Raw genomic sequence first — 23261 nt, forward strand, 5'->3', positions numbered from 1 at the left:
ATAAGAATGTTTAGAAGGCAAAGTTAGGATGATAAGTCATTGATAGCAACCTGAAAGATACTGGTTTGACTAGAAAGTGCAGGTGAGTGGTTTATCTGGTGAAAGGATGAACTGTATTTGCTAAGAAGTAAATGTAAGTATGCCTCAAGGGTACACCTCAAGAGAAGACTTGAGGTGTCCCTCACTATGATTAGAGATGGCAGCCAAAAATATTATAGATGTTCATATATGACAGAGCAAATAATCAATGGAACTCAGGAAGAACTTGTTGAAGTATGATGTTAAACTGCTCAGAAATTAGTCTGTTAGGACTGGCTGAGAGAAACTGCTGAGATACGTATTTTTAAAGAGAGAGAAAGAAAAAGTAGGGAAAAACAGAGGCTGAGGTTTAAGTAAGGAGAAGGGAGTAGATATAGGCTGTGGTGCAGAGCATGCAGTTTCGCAAAATGTTAAACAAACAAGGGCACTAAAGAGGGCCAGAATGAGGAGCATAGGGCCGTCAGAACTGGACGTTCAGTGAAGAACTGTATGGTAAGCCAGACATCAACCAGCTGAGCAAAGAAGTGAGAATATTGCTAAATAAGAGCAACAGTATGATGTGTTGCTGCCCAGAAAGTTTTGTTGGAAAAAGATTTTTAGTAATCAGCGTAGTCAATAGAATGAGAAGTTAGAGAGTGATTAAATGCAGCTGGACTTAAAATGGGCCAAAGCAGGAATCCTGATTAGATTTCAGTACGGAATGCAAGAAATAAGGAAGATGGATGAAGGTGGAATTGTGGGTGCTGAATATTAGAAGTATACATATCCAGAAAAGATGATTAGATTCATTGGAATGATATAGCTGGAAGAAGAAGGCATGTTGGAGGAAACACAGGGAGTTTTCAGCAAAAGGAGGAGGCAGAAAAGGAATAGAAGAGCAATGTTCAAGTTACTTGCAGATGGAAAGACATTATTTGAATAGTCATAGTGATGAATGAAATGGCTATTACTCCATACTAAGGCCGGAGGTTATGACAGAATAAGAAAAAAATAAGAGGATGGCAAGTAAGTAAAGGGGCACAGTATGAATTATATAGGAGTTCTGAGTAAACAGAATGGCAACAACATAGATCACGTGTGAATGAAAGAAACAGAACCATCAGGTCCCTCAACTGTGTTGAGAATGAAAGAGGATCTGGGGCCTAAAGAAGAACAGGACTTGGGTAGGCTGGCTCTTGAAGTGTTCGTGGGAAATTTATGACTGAAGTGACTACTTGTGAAGAAATGTTAGAAAGACATGGATTAAGATAAAACTTGACAAGAAGGCATTGGTGGAAACTTAAAGATATCACCACTGATTGACCTTTTAGGAGGCGTGGATTGGATACTTTTTTCTGGTAGAACAAATGAGTGCTATTGACTAAGGAGTGGTCAGAGATCATGAGGAAGCAAACCTCATAGTACTAAACTCATCGATATATTACAGAATCTGCAGGGAAAGATAAGGAGAATGTTTAAGATGTGGTAGGGCAGATGTTCAAAAGGAGTTATGGAAGACTTGCCTGTAAGTATGAGGTTAGTTTGCCAAGAAGTTAAGGTGTCACATGAGAGCTGGTTGACAGTGAAAGAAGCAACTGCAAACGCTTGTATTAAAGAAAGAGGAAAGGGGAAGGGAGAGAAGATGCTGGTTAGAGAGGGATGCATGAAGTAGGTTGGGTATGTAGCATGCAAGGTGCAAAATGGCAAATATTCCTGGGACCAGAATGAAGAATGTGGGTATCTCCAGCTGTTTACTACATTATCAGAATACTTGTTAACATGAAAAGTTTTTAACCTGCATATCATCATGTGCTCCAGCAACCTGGTACAGTCAGTCAGCACTCTTAAGCTGGCAAAAACTGAGTCTGTACTGTTTGGGATAGTGTATGTTTGCTGCAGATATAGTTCCTCCATCTATAAGCTCACTTCCTATGCTCAAGGGTTTTAAATGTGTTGTGCATTATTCCTGTCGTCTTCCCTACAATATGTGTGGATCAACTCCAGCAATTCACCAGTTGGTAAGTAAATGTTTCCCAAAAGTTTCTTACACATTGCATTTAAAAAATGTATCTGCATTTGGTATTTCTCTTGAGAACCTTTCATTATCCATGCAGTGTAAAATGGAGAATGCAATTACAGTCTTATAGTATGGGGTCATTTTGCACTACAAACAAACATGTACACTAGTGAATGAATTTTATGCTAAATAATTATGTAGTTGTTCTTGAAAGTGGTTTATAAGAAATACTTAAGAGTTTTTTATAATAGCATTTTTGTGATGGTTGAGAAGATACATTGGATTTTTTTTTTAATGAAGATGGTTACAGGCCTTTTGAATTTAAGATATTGCAATATAAGCATTTACTAAGAAAAACTGTTATTCAGCATATTTTAAAGAAAAGATAATGAAAATTGCTTGTCCTTATAAAGCAGTTGAGTCAGGAAGAGAACTAGGTGGTGAGGCATTTATTAAAAAAGAAAGGTGGGGAGATAAAGTGATAACTGAAAATGAGACATAAGGACAGGATCTGGGAAAGCATGTCTGCATAAGACAGTGTAGTTGGCAGAAAGGTCAAAGAGAAACTCGGTGAAGTGGCCCTATAACAAGACAAATTGCAGGGCTCCAACCGAGGAATAAATAGAAAACTAAAGCAATTCAGCAAAATATGTAAGAAAGGACAAACATGGAACTGGATTGAGCAATGAATGTAGAACAAAAAGAACCAAAGAGGGAGGTATTAGTGAGTGTGTGAGAATGGAACATACTCAGTATAAAACGGTTAATAAAAGGTAGAATAGGGAAAGAAGAAACAGAAGAGAATGGGTGGAAAAGCAAAATCTAACCTTAGATGGGAAAGATCGCGTGAGCAATGATATGCTGAAAAATAAGGTTTGGTATAATTGTATCTAATGGAGCAAGGAAGAATGTAGGTGATAGAAATCAAGGAAAGAGCACTGTATGGATAAAAACATTTGTGAGAACAAAATTAAACACAGGGGAAAACAGTTTCACAACAAGGAGATCCTTGCTGAGGGCAGAAATGGACACAGGATTAAAGACAGGTCAAAAGTATTAAATAAGTGAAGGCAGATGGAAACAAGTCAGAAGGCAACTGCATACATTAGAGTGGAATATTACAAAAAGGCAAAGTGAAAAAAGAAGACAGAAACAAAGAGGGGTTCAGCTGACATGGGGGAAAGGATGCCATGGAATGAATTAAAAACTGCACATCCGCATGTAGAAAGGATTTATAACTTGGTAAGATGGTACTGGGCAAATTATGAAATGGGGTTGGGTTGAGGTATGCAGGCTTGGAATATGGCAGAGAAGAGAAAGGGGAACAAAACAGATAAGCAAAACTAGAGTTACACCTAGAAATTAAGGAGTCCATGAGAAGAAACAAGAATGAGACGAAAATGTCCTTATTCAGTAATAATGGAAATAGAGGAAGAACAAAGGAAAGGAAAACTGCATGGATTACATAGCGACAATGACAAAACTAGAGTCTAGTAACACCCGATGCATGATGAGGATAATAGCAAAGACTGGGTAAAATAAGGTGGGAGAACACAGAATCCTGCCAAGCTCGTTACAGTATATAAACTTAAAACATTTGAAGTATTAATGAAAGAAGAAAATATTAAATGAGAATGTGAGTGAAATCAGGTTAAGAACAGGGGTTAAACTCACATACACCTTTTAATACCTGGGTTCAGGAAGATTCAAGTTTTCAACGAGATCTAGAAAGGAGAGAAATTAAGAGTCTGGCAATGAGACTATAGTAGAGGAACAAAGGATGAGAGGAAAGGTTAGAGCGTTTCCTGCAAAATATTAAATACACAAAAGAATGAGAGCTGCAATGAGTAGATTTCCAGGGTCTATAACACAGGGAACAAGAAACACTTTGAAAACTGTAATACTGGGATGAATGAGGGATGGTTTAGGAAGTTTATGAAGAAAGAATTAAAATCCCATTCAACAGTTATTCCTGACCAAGAAGGAAGGCAGACTTAAGAAAATGAAAAGTTTAACTGGGAAAAAAAGGCTGGAGTTTGGGGCATGTAAGATGGACAGGAATGAGGTGGTTCCAGGAGGACCAGGACAGTGCCTGGCCAGTGTCAGGGCAGCAGAGCTGGGATCTTTGAGGAGCTGGCAAGGGGAGAGTGCAGCCCAGGGAGGCAGGCTGGCCCTCCACAGCAGTGATTCTTCCCCGGGGTGGGGGGGGTGGTTTTCACCCGCGGGGGGGCTGGGGCATGGACCCCAAGGGAGGCCTATCAGAACATCGGAGGGCGAGCAGCGCTCTGCTCCAAACAAAAACAAACCCAAAAACATGCAAAAAGAAAACACAAAAACATTCCTCAGAGATGCTGCTGATAGGCCAGCCTTGGGGGTCATGCATCCTCGGGTGAGAATCACTGGGGGGAAGGGCAGGTGGAGAGCTGGGCAGAGAGGTGAAGGGTGAGCAGATGAGCCCCTGGGTGGGGCAGAGGGAGGCATCAGAGTCCAGACTGTCAGACTTGGAGAAAGGACCCAGGACCAGGCAGACAGCGAGCAAATGGATGTAGCCGACAAGGCACCTGGAACGGTGGGGGCTGGGGGTGGGACTGGGGAGGTGGTTACTATCAGTTGGTTGGGAGTGGATTGCAAGCATGGTGTCCCTGAGCTTAAGACTTCTGAGTAGGGCTAAGGGAGATGGAAATGGTGACTGAAAGGAAGGAGAGTTGAGTGTATTTGCGTAGAGCACGTGAAGGGACGTCCACACGATGGAAGGGGCAGAGCGGGTGGGAGAGGTCAGAGCATCTGGCGAGAGAGGTGACTGCTAGGAGGGGGGAGGAGGAGGAGGGGGAGACAGCAGGCCAAGGCTCTGTGCAGGTCTGGACAGAGGGTGGAGGTGTCGGGGGCGGGGGCTGGCCAGCAGGTGTGGGGGCAAGAAGGTGAGAAGAAGTGAGAGCGCTGTGGTGAAAGGAAGGGGGAGCAGAATCAGAGGCTGAGGATCCCTGAGAGCTGTGTCAGAGTGTGAGACGAGGGTCTGCATGGAAACATGAAGGGTTACAGGGGCTGTGGGACCTGGGAGGTGAGCTCAGCCGGGCTCTGTAGCATGTGCTGAAGGGTGGAGCCTGTGGGTTCAGCAGAGTGTCTGAGGCAGAGACGACTGAACTGGGTTGAGCAGCGGTTGGGGGACTGAGAAGGCAGCACACAGCAGAGGAGACAACTGAGGCCAGCTGGAGGGGTCATAGAGAGTAGCTGAAGTGTTGCTGTGTGCGCCCTGGAGAAACCAGGAGAGACCTAGAAACCGGGCCCAGAATGTGGGAGGTCAGCTGAGCTACCTCGGACAACTGAGAGAGGGTCGTGGAGGAGAGGTCCACCTCTGTCTGACAGGCTGGAGAGTGAGGAACCGCAGGAGACGGCGCCCGGCAGCCAGGACAGGAGAGGCTTGTTGAGAGGATCCGGGAACACACTGTGCCCAGAGGGACGGCAGGGAGCTTGGAGAGAGTGGGTGTGGAGAACCTGCCCCCTAAAGTGGGCCAAGGGCATGAGGAAGCCCCTGCAGGAGGAAGAGCACAGCACAGGTCAGGCGAGTGTGGAAGTGGGAGAGGTGGGAAGAGGCCAGCACAGGATGGGCTGCTCGAGGCAGTGGCCCAGTGGAGAAGGGTGAGCAGATGAGCCCCCGGGTCTGAGGGAGCATCAGAGTCCAGACTGTCACACATGGAGGAAAAGGACCCAGGACCAGGCAGACAGCGAGCAAATGGATGTAGGCGACAAGGCACCTGAATGATGGTGTTGTGTTGCAATTGCTGTTACCGGTTCAAGAATGAATTGCCAACTTGGTGGTCCCAGAGCTGAGGATGCTTGAGATACGAAGACCAGAGATGCAAGTGCTGACTGAAAGGAAGAGAGGTTGTATGTACCCGGGCAGAGAGCACCAGAGGGGACATCCACACTGATGGAAAGGCCGAAGTGGGTGGGAGAGGTCAGTGCAGGAGAGCGTCTGGGGACAGGTGCCTGCTAGGAGGGAGGGGAGGAGGAGGGCGGCAGCAGGCCCAGGGCTCTGTGCAGAGGGAGGCTGGGGTAGGGAGGGGTGGCAGCCCAGGGCGAGGCTAAAGGTATCAGCACTGTGGTGAAGGGATGAAGGCAGAGAGTCAGGAACGGTTCCCCACGAATGTGTCAGAGGAGTGTGAAACGATCTGAATGGAACAGGAAAGGTTACACTACAGGGAACGGGAGGATAGGAGCTTTGGAGGCTGGACATGTGGACAGACAGCGTGTTTCAATGTGTGAGAGGCAGAGACGGCTGAACTGGGTTGAGCAGCGGATAGGAGACTGAGAAGGGCACACAGGTAGAGGAGAAAACTGAGGCCAGCTAGAGGGGTCACAGAGAGTAGCTGAAGTGTTGCTGTGTGCGTGCTGGAGAAACCAGGAGAGACGAAGAAACCGGGCCCAGGATGTGGGAGGTCAGGTGAGCTACCTCGGACAACTGAGAGAGGGTCGTGGAGGAGGGGACCACCTCTGTGCGACAGGCCAGAGAGTGAGGAACCGCAGGAGACGGCGCCCGGCAGCCAGGACAGGAGGGGAGGCTTGTTCAGAGGATCCGGGAACCCATTATGCCCAGAGGGACGGCAGGGAGCTAGGAGAGAGTGGGTATGGAGAACCTGCCCCCCAAAGTGGGCCAAGGGCATGAGGAAGCCCCTGCAGGAGGAAGAGCACAGCACAGGTCAGGCGAGTGAGGAAGTGGTAGAGGTGGGAAGAGGCCAGCGCAGGATGGGCTGGTAGAGGCAATGGTGCGGTGGAGATGCTGGAGATGGTGAAAGATGAGTAGAAAGGGCACAAAGAAGCAATGACCTTCCCCAGTGCAGTGGGCACAGAAAGGCATGGGGCCTAGGGTGGAATCCACACAGTAGATGGATTTAGTACAGTGTACTGGGGACAAAGAAATTGACCATCCTGGGAGCATGAGCGTTGGTCAAGGAGAAGAACACTGCATGCTTCTCATGACTGAGTGGTAGGGAGTTGCTCAGAGGATGGAAGGGAAGAGAAATGGGGATGGACATCACAAGAGAAGGGGGAGGGAGAAAGCCTTAGGGATGCGTGAGGGGCTCAGCAGGGAAAGGGGAAGGCAGCCTACAGAGTGCTCAATCTGGAGACTTCAGCAGATTTCAGGGTTCAAGGGGCAGGACGTAGGTGCAGCACAGCGATGAGACCTAACTGTCCAGGCATTTGAAAACCTCAGGTCCTCAGGAGCAGATGGGGTCCTGGAGCTGCAGTGACCGGGCATCACTGCACATTAAGAAGGATCCTACGGAGAACCACCAGTGCATAACCTCAGAGATTTTGGATGGACTTAGATGGTTGGAGTTCAGAGTGTGGGTGGCAAAACTGGCGGGCAGTGAGGGAGAAGCAGGGCTGCGCTGACATTTCCCAGCCATCACCAATTTTGAGCTTTTGCTCTTCGGGGGGGCAGGCACTGGAAAGCGGGGTGCAAGTGCAGCTTGTGGTGGAGAGACTATACACATGGAAGGAGGGGGACCTTCAAAAGCAGTGGGGTGTCAGAGGTCTAGTCTGAGAAGATCATGTGGGCAGCAAAGGAGCAGAGGGAGTGGGCAGTGGGTGGGATACGGAGGGGCTTGGCGGTGAAGGACTCTTGCTTGAGATCCTTAATCCAGGAAACAACAGAGGGGGCAATGCAGAATGGGATGGAAAGAGGAAGATCTTAAAATCTGCACAGGAGGGGATCATGGCCCAGAGGGAAAGAGGGCAAGGAGTAGATCCAGACCATGTCACTGGGGAGTGGGGGGCAAGGCGTGGAGCCCAGGGCCGATGGGAGAGAGAGAAGCAGTGGAGAGGGAAGGAGGAGAGGGGGAGTGGGGGCCTGGTGGAAAGAACTGTGGTCAGTGGTTGATTAAAAGGGAACAGAGAAGAGTAAGGAAGGTGAGATGAGGTGGGTATAAGGATTAGGAAGCCTAAAAAGACAGGCACACTAGACCCAGTGGAAGGACCTGACAAGAGACAGATGGTTTCGGAGCGAACATAGCAGGGTAGGGGAAGAAGAGAGTATGACACAAAAGCAGGTCACAGGGGGAGCACCCCTACAGAGAAGGGATGCCCTGAAGCTACTCAGTAACAGACATGACCGAGCTTGGAGATCGTGGGCCCCTAGAGACAGACTCTTCCTAGAGAAGGAAGGGGCAGAGCAAACGGGAGAGGACAGTGTGGGAGAGCGTCTGGGGCAGATGAGTGCTCTGAGGGAGGAGGAGAAGCTCAGGAGGCTGGACAGCAGCACCCGAGCTCTGAGCAGGGTGAGACTGTGGTTGCTGGGTGTGGGAGCAAGAGGGAAGCCAGAAGGCAACAGTGCTGTGCTGAAGGGATGAAGGGAGGAGAGTATGGAGGAGTTCCCTATGAGCTGAGTCCCTAGAGCAGGGTCAGGAAGGGAGAGGGACGAAATGGGTCACATGAGGAAAGGTCTCAGGAAGCAGTGTTCACATGGGGCCTCAACTGCAGCACCAAGGGAGAGTCATCTACCAGCAACAGACCAGAAGATAGGAGGCACCCGGGGAGCAAGGGCAGGGGAAGGGACACAGACTGGACACCAGCAGGGGGAAGAAGGAGAAGAGGGAGGTGGCAGAGAGGCATTCTGGCAGGTGGAACGACTTAAGAGTTACAAGGCCAGCCAGCTGGGGCAGAGGTCTGTGGAGGGAGGTGTGAAAAGACAGGGGTGGCTAGCGGTGGGGGGGAGCAGTGGCTGCTGCTGCAGCATGGAGTGTTATGGCTAGGGTAGAACTTTTTGGCCAGGCTCTTTACTACTACGGATCCGATCTGCGGGGGATGGGGTGGGAGGGTCTGGGTAGGGGTAGGGTTGGGTTTGACTGGGTTTAGGGGAGGGCAGGGTTGGAACTAATGGGGTAGGGGATTGGGGCGGGAGGACTTGAGCCAATCGTTAGGCACTGGAAACATCTACTTTTAACTGAGTTTCTGGACTGATGGCACATCCAGTGTTGGGCTGATGACTACAGGTTGAGGACCGGGAAGATCAGTGAGTCCACCCAGGGAGGACAAAGGGGAGTTGCTGCAAGAAGGGAGGAAGGAGAAGTAGAAACACTGAGGGACAGGAAGACTGGGGGGCAGTGTCTCCACGGGGACGGTGTCAAAGGTCTGAAATGAAGACGTGTTAACTTAGGGTAATGCACAGTGGCAAGTGCCAAGAAGGACAGGTTTGACCAAAGACGTTGTCCCAAACCCTGAAAGTCATAAAGAGTGAAGGGTAGAAGGCGTACATAGGTGTGTGCGAAAGGAAGAGTGTTTAATGCAGACTGGGGTCTGGGGCACGTCAGGTGTCAGGGAGCTAACGTGGAAGGGAATGAGGGAGTTCCAGGGGGATAGTGCTGGGCAAGTGTCAGGGCAGCAGAGCTGGGATCTTTGAGGAGCTTGCAAGGGGAGAGTGCAGCCCAGGGAGGCAGGCTGGCCCTCCACAGCAGTGATTCTTCCCCGGGGTGGGGGGGGTGGTTTTCACCCGCGGGGGGGCTGGGGCATGGACCCCAAGGGAGGCCTATCAGAACATCGGAGGGCGAGCAGCGCTCTGCTCCAAACAAAAACAAACCCAAAAACATGCAAAAAGAAAACACAAAAACATTCCTCAGAGATGCTGCTGATAGGCCAGCCTTGGGGGTCATGCATCCTCGGGTGAGAATCACTGGGGGGGAGGGCAGGTGGAGAGCTGGGCAGAGAGGTGAAGGGTGAGCAGATGAGCCCCTGGGTGGGGCAGAGAGAGGCATCAGAGTCCAGACTGTCAGACTTGGAGGAAAAGGACCCAGGACCAGGCAGACAGCGAGCAAATGGATGTAGGTGACAAGGCACCTGAATGATGGTGTTGTGTTGCAATTGCTGTTATGGTTCAAGAGTGAATTGCCAACTTGGTGGTCCCAGAGCTCAGGATGCTTGAGATACGAAGCCTAAGGACGCAAGTGGAGAATGAAAGGAAGAGGGGTTGTATGTACGCGGGCAGAGAGCACCAGAGGGGACATCCACAATGATGGAAAGGACAGAGCGGGTGGGAGAGGTCAGTGCAGGAGAGCGTCTGGGGAGAGGTGGCTGCTAGGAGGGAGGGGAGGAGGAGGGCGGCAGCAGGCCCAGGGCTCTGTGCAGAGGGAGGCTGGGGTAGGGAGGGGTGGCAGTGCAGGGCGAGGCTAAAGGTATCAGCACTGTGGTGAAGGGATGAAGGCAGAGAGGAAAGGTTCCCCTCGAATGTGTCAGAGGAGTGTGACACGATCTGAATGGAACAGGAAACGTTACACTAAGGGGAGCAGGAGGACAGGAGCTTTGGAGGCTGGACATGTGGACGGACAATGTGTGACAATGTGGCTGAGGCAGAGACGGCTGAACTGGGTTGAGCAGCGGATGGGAGACTGAGAAGGGCGCAAGGTAGAGGAGAAAACTGAGGCCAGCTAGAGGGGTCACAGAGAGTAGCTGAAGTGTTGCTGTGTGCGTGCTGGAGAAACCAGGAGAGACCAAGAAACAGGGCCCGGGATGTGGGAGGTCAGGTGAGCTGCCTCGGACAACTGAGATAGGGTAGTGGAGGAGAGGTCCACCTCTGTCTGACAGGCCAGAGAGTGAGGAACCGCAGGAGACGGCGCCCGGCAGCCAGGACAGGAGGGGAGGCTTGTTCAGAGGATCCGGGAACGCATTGTGCCCAGAGGGACGGCAGGGAACTAGGAGAGAGTGGGTGTGGAGAACCTGCCCCTCAAAGTGGGCCAAGGGCATGAGGAAGCCCCTGCAGGAGGAAGAGCACAGCACAGGTCAGGCGAGTGAGGAAGTGGGAGAGGTGGGAAGAGGCCAGCACAGGATGGGCTGCTAGAGGCAGTGGTGCAGTGGAGAAGGGTGAGCACATGAGCCCCCGGGTCTGAGGGAGCATCAGAGTCCAGACTGTCAGACTTGGAGGAAAAGGACCCAGGACCAGGCAGACAGCGAGCAAATGGATGTAGGCGACAAGGCACCTGAATGATGGTGTTGTATTGCAATTGCTGTTAATGGTTCAAGAGTGAATTGCCAACATGATGGTCCCAGAGCTCAGGATGCTTGAGATACGAAGCCCAAGGATTCAAGTGGAGAATGAAAGGAAGACGGGTTGTATGTACGCGGGCAGAGAGCACCAGAGCGGATGTCCACACTGATGTAAAGCCCGAAGTGGGTGGGAGAGGTCAGTGCAGGAGAGCGTCTGGGGACAGGTGGCTGCTAGGAGGGAGGGGAGGAGGAGGGCGGCAGCAGGCCCAGGGCTCAGTGCAGAGGGAGGCTGGAGTAGGGAGGGGTGGCAGCCCAGGGCGAGGATAAAGGTATCAGTACTGTGGTAAAGGGATGAAGGCAGAGAGTCAGGAAAGGTTCCCCAGGAATGTATCAGAGGAGTGTGAAACGATCTGAATGGAACAGGAAAGGTTACACTGGGGGGAGCTGGGAGGACAGGAGCTTTGGAGGCTGGACATGTGGACAGACAGTGTGTGACAATGTGTCTGAGGCAGAGACGGCTGAACTGGGTAAGCAGCGGATGGGAGACTGAGAAGGGCGCACACAGGAGAGGAGACAACTGAGGCAGGCTGGAGGGGTCACAGAGAGTAGCAGAAGTGTTCCTGTGTGTGCCCTGGAGAAACCAGAAGAGACCTAGAAACCGGGCCCAGGATGTGGGAGGTCAGATGAGCTACCTCGGACAACTGAGAGAGGGTCGTGGAGGAGAGGTCCACCTCTGTCTGAGAGGCTGGAGAGTGAGGAATGGCAGGAGACGGCGCCCGCCAGCCAGGAAAGGAGGGTAGGCTTGTTGAGAGGATCCGGGAACACACTGGGCCCAGAGGGATGGCAGGGAGCTAGGAGAGAGTGGGTGTGGAGAACCTGCCCCCAGGAGTGGGCAAAGGGCATGAGGAATCCCCTGCAGGGGGAAGAGCACAGCACAGGTCAGGCGAGTGAGGACGTGGGAGAGGTGGGAAGAGGCCAGCGCAGGATGGGCTGCTAGAGGCAGTGGGGCTGTGGAGAAGGGTGAGCAGATGAGCCCCCGGGTCTGAGCGAGCATCAGAGTCCAGACTGTCAGACTTGGAGGAAAAGGACCCAGGACCAGGCAGACAGCGAGCAAATGGATGTAGGGGACAAGGCACCTGAATGATGGTGTTGTGTTGGAATTGCTGTTAATGGTTCAAGAGTGAATTGCCAACGTGGTGGTCCCAGAGCGCAGGATGCTTGAGATATGAAGCCCACAGATGCAAGTGCAGACTGAAAGGAAGAGGGGTTGTATGTACGCGGGCAAAGAGCACCAGAGGGGACGTCCACACTTATGGAAAGGCCGAAGTGGGTGGGAGAGGTCAGTGCTGGAGAGCGTTTGGGGACAGGTGGCTGCTAGGAGGGAGGGGAGGAGGAGGGCGGCAGCAGGCCCAGGGCTCAGTGCAGAGGGAGGCTGGGGGTAGGGAGGGGTGGCAGCCCAGGGCGAGGCTAAAGGTATCAGCACTGTGGTGAAGGGATGAAGGCAGAGAGTCAGGAACGGTTCCCAATGAATGTGTCAGAGGAGTGTGAAACGATCTGAATGGAACAGGAAAGGTTACACTGGGGGGAGCTGGGAGGATAGGAGCTTTGGAGGCTGGACATGTGGACAGACAGTGTGTGACAATGTGTCTGAGGCAGAGACAGCTGAACTGGTTTGAGCAGCGGATGGGAGACTGAGAACGGTGCACACAGCAGAGGAGACAACTCAGGCCGGCTGGAGGGGTCACAGAGAGTAGCGAAAGTGTTGCTGTGTGTGACCGGGAGAAACCAGGTGAGACCTAGAAACCGGGCCCAGGATGTGGGAGGTCAGGTGAGCTACCTCGGACAACTGAGAGAGGGTGGTGGAGGAGAGGTCCACCTCTGTCCGACAGGACAGAGAGTGAGGAACCGCGGGAGACGGCGCCCGGCAGCGAGGAGAGGAGAGGAGGCTTGTTGAGAGGATCCGGGAACACACTGTGCCCAGAGGGACGGCAGGGAGCTAGGAGAGAGTGGGTGTGGAGAACCTGCCCCCAGGAGTGGGCAAAGGGCATGAGGAAGCCGCTGCAGGAGGAAGAGCACAGCATAGGTCAGGCGAGTGAAGAAGTGGGAAGAGGCCAGCGCAGGATGGGCTGCTAGAGGCAGTGGGGCTGTGGAGAAGGGTGAGCAGATGAGCCCCGGGTCTGAGGGAGCATCAGAGTCCAGACTGTCAGACTTGGAGGAAAAGGACCCAGGACCAGGCAGACAGCGAGCAAATGGATGTAGGCGACAAGGCACCTGAATGATGGTGTTGTGCTGCAATTGCTGTTAATGGTTCAAGAGTGAATTGCCAACTTGATGGTCCCAGAGCTCAGGATGCTTGAGATACGAAGCCCAAGGATGCAAGTGGAGAATGAAAGGAAGAGGGGTTGTATGTACGCGGGCAGAGAGCACCAGAGCGGACGTCCACACTTATGTAAAGCTCGAAGTGGGTGGGAGAGGTCAGTGCAGGAGAGCATCTGGGGACAGGTGGCTGCTAGGAGGGAGGGGAGGAGGAGGGCGGCAGCAGGCCCAGGGCTCAGTGCAGAGGGAGGCTGGGGGTAGGGAGCGGTGGGAGCCCAGGGCGAGGCTAAAGGTATCAGGAGTGTGGTGAAGGGATGAAGGCAGAGAGTCAGGAACGGTTCCCCTCGAATGTGTCAGAGGAGTGTGAAACGATCTGAATGGAATAGGAAAGGTTACACTGGGGGGAGCTGGGAGGATAGGAGCTTTGGAGGCTGGACATGTGGACAGACAGTGTGTGACAATGTGTCTGAGGCAGAGACGGCTGAACTGGCTTGAGCAGCGGATGGGAGACTGAGAAGGGCGCACACAGCAGAGGAGACAACTGAGGCTGGCTGGAGGGGTCACAGAGAGTAGCGGAAGTGTTGCTGTGTGTGACCTGGAGAAACCAGGAGAGACCTAGAAACCGGGCCCAGGATGTGGGAGGTAAGGTGAGCTACCTCGGACAACTGAGAGAGGGTGGTGGAGGAGAGGACCACCTATGTCCGATAGGCCAGAGAGTGAGTAACGGCAGGAGAGGAACCCGGCAGCCAGGAGAGGAGGAGAGGCTTGTTGAGAGGATCCGGGAACACACTGGGCCCAGAGGGACGGCAGGGAGCTAGGAGAGAGTGGGTGTGAGAACCTGCCCCCCAGAGTGGGCCAAGGGCATGAGGAAGCCCCCGCAGGAGGAAGAGCACAGCATAGGTCAGGCGAGTGAAGAAGTGGGAAGAGGCCAGCGCAGGATGGGCTGCTAGAGGCAGTGGGGCTGTGGAGAAGGGTGAGCAGATGAGCCCCCGGGTCTGAGGGAGCATCAGAGTCCAGACTGTCAGACTTGGAGGAAAAGGACCCAGGACCAGGCAGACAGTGAGCAAATGGATGTAGGCGACAAGGCACCTGAATGATGGTGTTGTGCTGCAATTGCTGTTAATGGTTCAAGAGTGAATTGCCAACTTGATGGTCCCAGAGCTCAGGATGCTTGAGATACGAAGCCCAAGGATGCAAGTGGAGAATGAAAGGAAGAGGGGTTGTATGTACGCGGGCAGAGAGCACCAGAGCGGACGTCCACACTTATGTAAAGCTCGAAGTGGGTGGGAGAGGTCAGTGCAGGAGAGCGTCTGGGGACAGGTGGCTGCTAGGAGGGAGGGGAGGAGGAGGGCGGCAGCAGGCCCAGGGCTCAGTGCAGAGGGAGGCTGGGGGTAGGGAGGGGTGGCAGCCCAGGGCGAGGCTAAAGGTATCAGGAGTGTGGTGAAGGGATGAAGGCAGAGAGTCAGGAAAGTTTCCCCTCAAATGTGTCAGAGGAGTGTGAAACGATCTGAATGGAATAGGAAAGGTTACACTGGGGGGAGCTGGGAGGATAGGAGCTTTGGAGGCTGGACATGTGGACAGACAAGTGTGACAATGTGTCTGAGGCAGAGACGGCTGAACTGGCTTGAGCAGCGGATGGGAGACTGAGAAGGGCGCACACAGCAGAGGAGACAACGCAGGCCGGCTGGAGGGGTCACAGAGAGTAGCAGAAGTGTTGCTGTGTGTGACCTGGAGAAACCAGGAGAGATCTAGAAACCGGGCCCAGGATGTGGGAGGTCAGGTGAGCTACCTCGGACAACTGAGAGAGGGTGGTGGAGGAGAGGTCCACCTCTGTCCGATAGGCCAGAGAGTGAGGAACCGCGGGAGACGGCGCCCGGGAGCCAGGAGAGGAGAGGAGGCTTGTTGAGAGGATCCGGGAACACACTGGGCCCAGAGGGATGGCAGGGAGCTAGGAGACAGTGGGTGCGGAGAACCTACCCCTAGGAGTGGGCAAAGGGCATGAGGAAGCCCCTGAAGGAGGAAGAGCACAGCACAGGTCAGGCGAGTGAGGAAGTCGGAGAGGTGGGAAGAGGCCAGCACAGGATGGGCTGCTCGAGGCAGTGTCCCAGTGGAGAAGGTGAGCAGATGAGCCCCCGGGTCTGAGGGAGCATCAGAGTCCAGACTGTCAGACTTGGAGGAAAAGGACCCAGGACCAGGCAGACAGCGAGCAAATGGATGTAGGCGACAAGGCACCTGAATGATGGTGTTGTGTTGGAATTGCTGTTAATGGTTCAAGAGTGAATTGCCAACTTGGTGGCCCCAGAGCTGAGGATGCTTGAGATACGAAGCCCAGACATGCAAGTGCAGACTGAAAGGAAGAGGGGTTGTATGTACGCGGGCAGAGAGCACCAGAGGGGACGTCCACACTGATGGAAAGGCCGAAGTGGGTGGGAGACGTCAGTGCAGGAGAGCGTCTGGGGAGAGGTGGCTGCTAGGAGGGAGGGGAGGAGGAGGGCGGCAGCAGGCCCAGGGCTCTGTGCAGAGGGAGGCTGGGGTAGGGAGGGGTGGCAGCCCAGGGCGAGGCTAAAGGTATCAGCACTGTGGCGAAGGGATGAAGGCAGAGAGTCAGGAAGGGTTCCCCACAGATGTGTCAGAGGAGTGTGAAAGGATGTGAATGGAACAGGAAAGGTTACACTTGGAGGAGCTGGACGGATAGGAGCTTTGGAGGTTGGACATGTGGACGGACAGTGTGTGACACTGTGTCTGAGCCAGAGACGGCTGAACTGGGTTGAGCAGCGGATGGGAGACTGAGAAGGGCGCACACAGCAGAGGAGACAACTGAGGCTGGCTGGAGGGGTCACAGAGAGTAGCGGAAGTGTTGCTGTGTGTGCTCTGGAGAAACCAGGAGAGACCTAGAAACCGGGCCCAGGATGTGGGAGGTAAGGTGAGCTACCTCGGACAACTGAGAGAGGGTGGTGGAGGAGAGGACCACCTATGTCCGATAGGCCAGAGAGTGAGTAACGGCAGGAGAGGGACCCGGCAGCCAGGAGAGGAGGAGAGGCTTGTTGAGAGGATCCGGGAACACACTGGGCCCAGAGGGACGGCAGGGAGCTAGGAGAGAGTGGGTGTGGAAAACCTGCCCCCCAGAGTGGGCAAGGGCATGAGGAAGCCCCCGCAGGAGGAAGAGCACAGCATAGGTCAGGCGAGTGAAGAAGTGGGAAGAGGCCAGCGCAGGATGGGCTGCTAGAGGCAGTGGGGCTGTGGAGAAGGGTGAGCAGATGAGCCCCCGGGTCTGAGGGAGCATCAGAGTCCAGACTGTCAGACTTGGAGGAAAAGGACCCAGGACCAGGCAGACAGCGAGCAAATGGATGTAGGCGACAAGGCACCTGAATGATGGTGTTGTGTTGGAATTGCTGTTAATGGTTCAAGAGTGAATTGCCAACTTGGTGGCCCCAGAGCTGAGGATGCTTGAGATACGAAGCCCAGACATGCAAGTGCAGACTGAAAGGAAGAGGGGTTGTATGTACGTGGGCAGAGAGCACCAGAGGGGACGTCCACACTGATGGAAAGGCCGAAGTGGGTGGGAGACGTCAGTGCAGGAGAGCGTCTGGGGACAGGTGGCTGCTAGGAGGGAGGGGAGGAGGAGGGCGGCAGCAGGCCCAGGGCTCAGTGCAGAGGGAGGCTGGGGGTAGGGAGGGGTGGCAGCCCAGGGCGAGGCTAAAGGTATCAGGAGTGTGGTGAAGGGATGAAGGCAGAGAGTCAGGAAAGGTTCCCCTCGAATGTGTCAGAGGAGCGTGAAACGATCTGAATGGAATAGGAAAGGTTACACTGGGGGGAGCTGGGAGGATAGGAGCTTTGGAGGCTGGACATGTGGACAGACAGTGTGTGACAATGTGTCTGAGGCAGAGACGGCTGAACTGGCTTGAGCAGCGGATGGGAGACTGAGAAGGGTGCACACAGCAGAGGAGACAACGCAGGCCAGCTGGAGGGGTCACAGAGAGTAGCAGAAGTGTTGCTGTGTGTGACCTGGAGAAAGCAGGAGAGATCTAGAAACCGGGCCCAGGATGTGGGAGGTCAGGTGAGCTACCTCGGACAACTGAGAGAGGGTGGTGGAGGAGAGGTCCACCTCTGTCCGATAGGCCAGAGAGTGAGGAACCGCGGGAGACGGCGCCCGGGAGCCAGGAGAGGAGAGGAGCCTTGTTGAGAGGATCCAGGAACACACTGTGCCCAGAGGGCCGGCAGGTAGCTAGGAGAGAGTGGGTGCGGAGAACCTACCCCTAGGAGTGGGCAAAGGGCATGAGGAAGCCCCTGCAGGAGGAAGAGCACAGCAGAGGTCAGGCGAGTGAGGAAGTGGGAGAGGTGGGAAGAGGCCAGCACAGGATGCGCTGCTCGAGGCAGTGGCGCAGTGGAGAAGGGTGAGCAGATGAGCCCCCGGGTCTGAGCGAGCATCGGAGTTCAGACTGTCAGACTTGGAGGAAAAGGACCCAGGACCAGGCAGACAGCGAGCAAATGGATGTAGGCGACAAGGCACCTGAATGATGGTGTTGTGTTGGAATTGCTGTTAATGGTTCAAGAGTGAATTGCCAACTTGGTGGCCCCAGAGCTGAGGATGCTTGAGATACGAAGCCCAGACATGCAAGTGCAGACTGAAAGGAAGAGGGGTTGTAGGTACGCGGGCAGAGAGCACCAGAGGGGACGTCCACACTGATGGAAAGGCCGAAGTGGGTGGGAGACGTCAGTGCAGGAGAGCGTCTGGGGACAGGTGGCTGCTAGGAGGGAGGGGAGGAGGAGGGCGGCAGCAGGCTCAGGGCTCTGTGCAGAGGGAGGCTGGGGTAGGGAGGGGTGGCAGCCCAGGGCGAGGCTAAAGGTATCAGCACTGTGGCGAAGGGATGAAGGCAGAGAGTCAGGAACGGTTCCCCACGGATGTGTCAGAGGAGTGTGAAACGATCTGAATGGAACAGGAAAGGTTACACTTGGAGGAGCTGGACGGATAGGAGCTTTGGAGGTTGAACATGTGGACGGACAGTTTGTGACACTGTGTCTGAGCCAGAGACGGCTGAACTGGGTTGAGCAGCGGATGGGAGACTGAGAAGGGCGCACACAGCAGAGGAGACAACTGAGGCTGGCTGGAGGGGTCACAGAGAGTAGCGGAAGTGTTGCTGTGTGTGCCCTGGAGAAACCGGGAGAGACCTAGAAACCGGGCCCAGGATGTGGGAGGTAAGGTGAGCTACCTCGGACAACTGAGAGAGGGTGGTGGAGGAGAGGACCACCTATGTCCGATAGGCCAGAGAGTGAGTAACGGCAGGAGAGGGACCCGGCAGCCAGGAGAGGAGGAGAGGCTTGTTGAGAGGATCCGGGAACACACTGGGCCCAGAGGGACGGCAGGGAGCTAGGAGAGAGTGGGTGTGGAGAACCTGCCCCCCAGAGTGGGCCAAGGGCATGAGGAAGCCCCCGCAGGAGGAAGAGCACAGCATAGGTCACGCGAGGAAGAAGTGGGAAGAGGCCAGCACAGGATGGGCTGCTAGAGGCAGTGGGGCTGTGGAGAAGGGTGAGCAGATGAGCCCCCGGGTCTGAGGGAGCATCAGAGTCCAGACTGTCAGACTTGGAGGAAAAGGACCCAGGACCAGGCAGACAGCGAGCAAATGGATGTAGGCGACAAGGCACCTGAATGATGGTGTTGTGCTGCAATTGCTGTTAATGGTTCAAGAGTGAATTGCCAACTTGATGGTCCCAGAGCTCAGGATGCTTGAGATACGAAGCCCAAGGATGCAAGTGGAGAATGAAAGGAAGAGGGGTTGTATGTACGCGGGCAGAGAGCACCAGAGCGGACGTCCACACTTATGTAAAGCTCGAAGTGGGTGGGAGAGGTCAGTGCAGGAGAGCGTCTGGGGACAGGTGGCTGCTAGGAGGGAGGGGAGGAGGAGGGCGGCAGCAGGCCCAGGGCTCAGTGCAGAGGGAGGCTGGGGGTAGGGAGGGGTGGCAGCCCAGGGCGAGGCTAAAGGTATCAGGAGTGTGGTGAAGGGATGAAGGCAGAGAGTCAGGAAAGGTTCCCCTCGAATGTGTCAGAGGAGTGTGAAACGATCTGAATGGAATAGGAAAGGTTACACTGGGGGGAGCTGGGAGGATAGGAGCTTTGGAGGCTGGACATGTGGACAGACAGTGTGTGACAATGTGTCTGAGGCAGAGATGGCTGAACTGGCTTGAGCAGCGGATGGGAGACTGAGAAGGGCGCACACAGCAGAGGAGACAACGCAGGCCGGCTGGAGGGGTCACAGAGAGTAGCAGAAGTGTTGCTGTGTGTGACCTGGAGAAACCAGGAGAGATCTAGAAACCGGGCCCAGGATGTGGGAGGTCAGGTGAGCTACCTCGGACAACTGAGAGAGGGTGGTGGAGGAGAGGTCCACCTCTGTCCGATACGCCAGAGAGTGAGGAACCGCGGGAGACGGCGCCCGGGAGCCAGGAGAGGAGAGGACGCTTGCTGAGAGGATCCAGGAACACACTGTGCCCAGAGGGCCGGCAGGGAGCTAGGAGACAGTGGGTGCGGAGAACCTACCCCTAGGAGTGGGCAAAGGGCATGAGGAAGCCCCTGCAGGACAAAGAGCACAGCACAGGTCAGGCGAGTGAGGAAGTTGGAGAGGTGGGATGAGGCCAGCACAGGATGGGCTGCTCGAGGCAGTGGCGCAGTGGAGGAGGGTGAGCAGATGAGCCCCCGGGTCTGAGCGAGCATCAGAGTCCAGACTGTCAGACTTGGAGGAAAAGGACCCAGGACCAGGCAGACAGCGAGCAAATGGATGTAGGCGACAAGGCACCTGAATGATGGTGTTGTGCTGCAATTGCTGTTAATGGTTCAAGAGTGAATTGCCAACTTGATGGTCCCAGAGCTCAGGATGCTTGAGATACGAAGCCCAAGGATGCAAGTGGAGAATGAAAGGAAGAGGGGTTGTATGTACGCGGGCAGAGAGCACCAGAGCGGACGTCCACACTTATGTAAAGCTCGAAGTGGGTGGGAGAGGTCAGTGCAGGAGAGCGGCTGGGGACAGGTGGCTGCTAGGAGGGAGGGGAGGAGGAGGGCGGCAGCAGGCCCAGGGCTCAGTGCAGAGGGAGGCTGGGGGTAGGGAGGGGTGGCAGCCCAGGGCGAGGCTAAAGGTATCAGGAGTGTGGTGAAGGGATGAAGGCAGAGAGTCAGGAAAGGTTCCCCTCGAATGTGTCAGAGGAGTGTGAAACGATCTGCATGGAATAGGAAAGGTTACACTGGGGGGAGCTGGGAGGATAGGAGCTTTGGAGGCTGGACATGTGGACAGACAGTGTGTGACAATGTGTCTGAGGCAGAGATGGCTGAACTGGCTTGAGCAGCGGATGGGAGACTGAGAAGGGCGCACACAGCAGAGGAGACAACGCAGGCCGGCTGGAGGGGTCACAGAGAGTAGCAGAAGTGTTGCTGTGTGTGACCTGGAGAAACCAGGAGAGATCTAGAAACCGGGCCCAGGATGTGGGAGGTCAGGTGAGCTACCTCGGACAACTGAGAGAGGGTGGTGGAGGAGAGGTCCACCTCTGTCCGATACGCCAGAGAGTGAGGAACCGCGGGAGACGGCGCCCGGGAGCCAGGAGAGGAGAGGACGCTTGCTGAGAGGATCCAGGAACACACTGTGCCCAGAGGGCCGGCAGGGAGCTAGGAGACAGTGGGTGCGGAGAACCTACCCCTAGGAGTGGGCAAAGGGCATGAGGAAGCCCCTGCAGGAGGAAGAGCACAGCAGAGGTCAGGCGAGTGAGGAAGTGGGAGAGGTGGGAAGAGGCCAGCACAGGATGGGCTGCTCGAGGCAGTGGCGCAGTGGAGGAGGGTGAGCAGATGAGCCCCCGGGTCTGAGCGAGCATCAGAGTCCAGACTGTCAGACTTGGAGGAAAAGGACCCAGGACCAGGCAGACAGCGAGCAAATGGATGTAGGCGACAAGGCACCTGAATGATGGTGTTGTGCTGCAATTGCTGTTAATGGTTCAAGAGTGAATTGCCAACTTGATGGTCCCAGAGCTCAGGATGCTTGAGATACGAAGCCCAAGGATGCAAGTGGAGAATGAAAGGAAGAGGGGTTGTATGTACGCGGGCAGAGAGCACCAGAGCGGACGTCCACACTTATGTAAAGCTCGAAGTGGGTGGGAGAGGTCAGTGCAGGAGAGCGTCTGGGGACAGGTGGCTGCTAGGAGGGAGGGGAGGAGGAGGGCGGCAGCAGGCCCAGGGCTCAGTGCAGAGGGAGGCTGGGGGTAGGGAGGGGTGGCAGCCCAAGGCGAGGCTAAAGGTATCAGGAGTGTGGTGAAGGGATGAAGGCAGAGAGTCAGGAAAGGTTCCCCTCGAATGTGTCAGAGGAGTGTGAAACGATCTGAATGGAATAGGAAAGGTTACACTGGGGGGAGCTGGGAGGATAGGAGCTTTGGAGGCTGGACATGTGGACAGACAGTGTGTGACAATGTGTCTGAGGCAGAGACGGCTGAACTGGCTTGAGCAGCGGATAGGAGACTGAGAAGGGCGCACACAGCAGAGCAGACAACGCAGGCCGGCTGGAGGGGTCACAGAGAGTAGCAGAAGTGTTGCTGTGTGTGACCTGGAGAAACCAGGAGAGATCTAGAAACCGGGCCCAGGATGTGGGAGGTCAGGTGAGCTACCTCGGACAACTGAGAGAGGGTGGTGGAGGAGAGGTCCACCTCTGTCCGATAGGCCAGAGAGTGAGGAACCGCGGGAGACGGCGCCCGGGAGCCAGGAGAGGAGAGGAGGCTTGTTGAGAGGATCCAGGAACACACTGTGCCCAGAGGGACGGCAGGGAACTAGGAGAGAGTGGGTGCCGAGAACGTACCCCTAGGAGTGGGCAAAGGGCATGAGGAAGCCCCTGCAGGAGGAAGAGCACAGCAGAGGTCAGGCGAGTGAGGAAGTGGGAGAGGTGGGAAGAGGCCAGCACAGGATGGGCTGCTCGAGGCAGTGGCGCAGTGGAGAAGGGTGAGCAGATGAGCCCCCGGGTCTGAGCGAGCATCAGAGTCCAGACTGTCAGACTTGGAGGAAAAGGACCCAGGACCAGGCAGACAGCGAGCAAATGGATGTAGGCGACAAGGCACCTGAATGATGGTGTTGTGTTGGAATTGCTGTTAATGGTTCAAGAGTGAATTGCCAACTTGGTGGCCCCAGAGCTGAGGATGCTTGAGATACGAAGCCCAGACATGCAAGTGCAGACTGAAAGGAAGAGGGGTTGTATGTACGCGGGCAGAGAGCACCAGAGCGGACGTCCACACTGATGGAAAGGCCGAAGAGGGTGGGAGACGTCAGTGCAGGAGAGGGTCTGGGGAGAGGTGGCTGCTAGGAGGGAGGGGAGGAGGAGGGCGGCAGCAGGCCCAGGGCTCTGTTCAGAGGGAGGCTGGGGTAGGGAGGGGTGGCAGCCCAGGGCGAGGCTAAAGGTATCAGCACTGTGGCGAAGGGATGAAGGCAGAGAGTCAGGAAGGGTTCCCCACGGATGTGTCAGAGGAGTGTGAAAGGATGTGAATGGAACAGGAAAGGTTACACTTGGAGGAGCTGGACGGATAGGAGCTTTGGAGGTTGGACATGTGGACGGACAGTGTGTGACACTGTGTCTGAGCCAGAGACGGCTGAACTGGGTTGAGCAGCGGATGGGAGACTGAGAAGGGCGCACACAGCAGAGGAGACAACTGAGGCTGGCTGGAGGGGTCACAGAGAGTAGCGGAAGTGTTGCTGTGTGTGCCCTGGAGAAACCAGGAGAGACCTAGAAACCGGGCCCAGGATGTGGGAGGTAAGGTGAGCTACCTCGGACAACTGAGAGAGGGTGGTGGAGGAGAGGACCACCTATGTCCGATAGGCCAGAGAGTGAGTAACGGCAGGAGACGGACCCGGCAGCCAGGAGAGGAGGAGAGGCTTGTTGAGAGGATCCGGGAACACACTGGGCCCAGAGGGACGGCAGGG

At 54.7% G+C, this 23261-nt stretch overlaps 1 protein-coding gene and 1 long non-coding RNA gene across 3 annotated transcripts in view; one reads left to right on the forward strand and one right to left on the reverse strand.

Annotated features, from left to right (window-relative positions):
• The window catches only part of COPG2 (COPI coat complex subunit gamma 2), a 188818-nt gene that overhangs the window by 10765 nt on the left and 154792 nt on the right, over positions 1–23261 (reverse strand). The gene's annotated exons all lie outside the window — the stretch shown is intronic.
• LOC133246420 (uncharacterized) lies at positions 18054–19396 on the forward strand. Its single transcript, XR_009736029.1, has 2 exons — positions 18054–18173; positions 19308–19396. It is a non-coding gene; the product is annotated as an uncharacterized LOC133246420 (long non-coding RNA).

The sequence above is a fragment of the Bos javanicus genome, chromosome 4, assembly GCF_032452875.1.
Source record: "Bos javanicus breed banteng chromosome 4, ARS-OSU_banteng_1.0, whole genome shotgun sequence".
In the NCBI taxonomy this organism is placed as follows: Eukaryota; Metazoa; Chordata; class Mammalia; order Artiodactyla; family Bovidae; genus Bos; species Bos javanicus.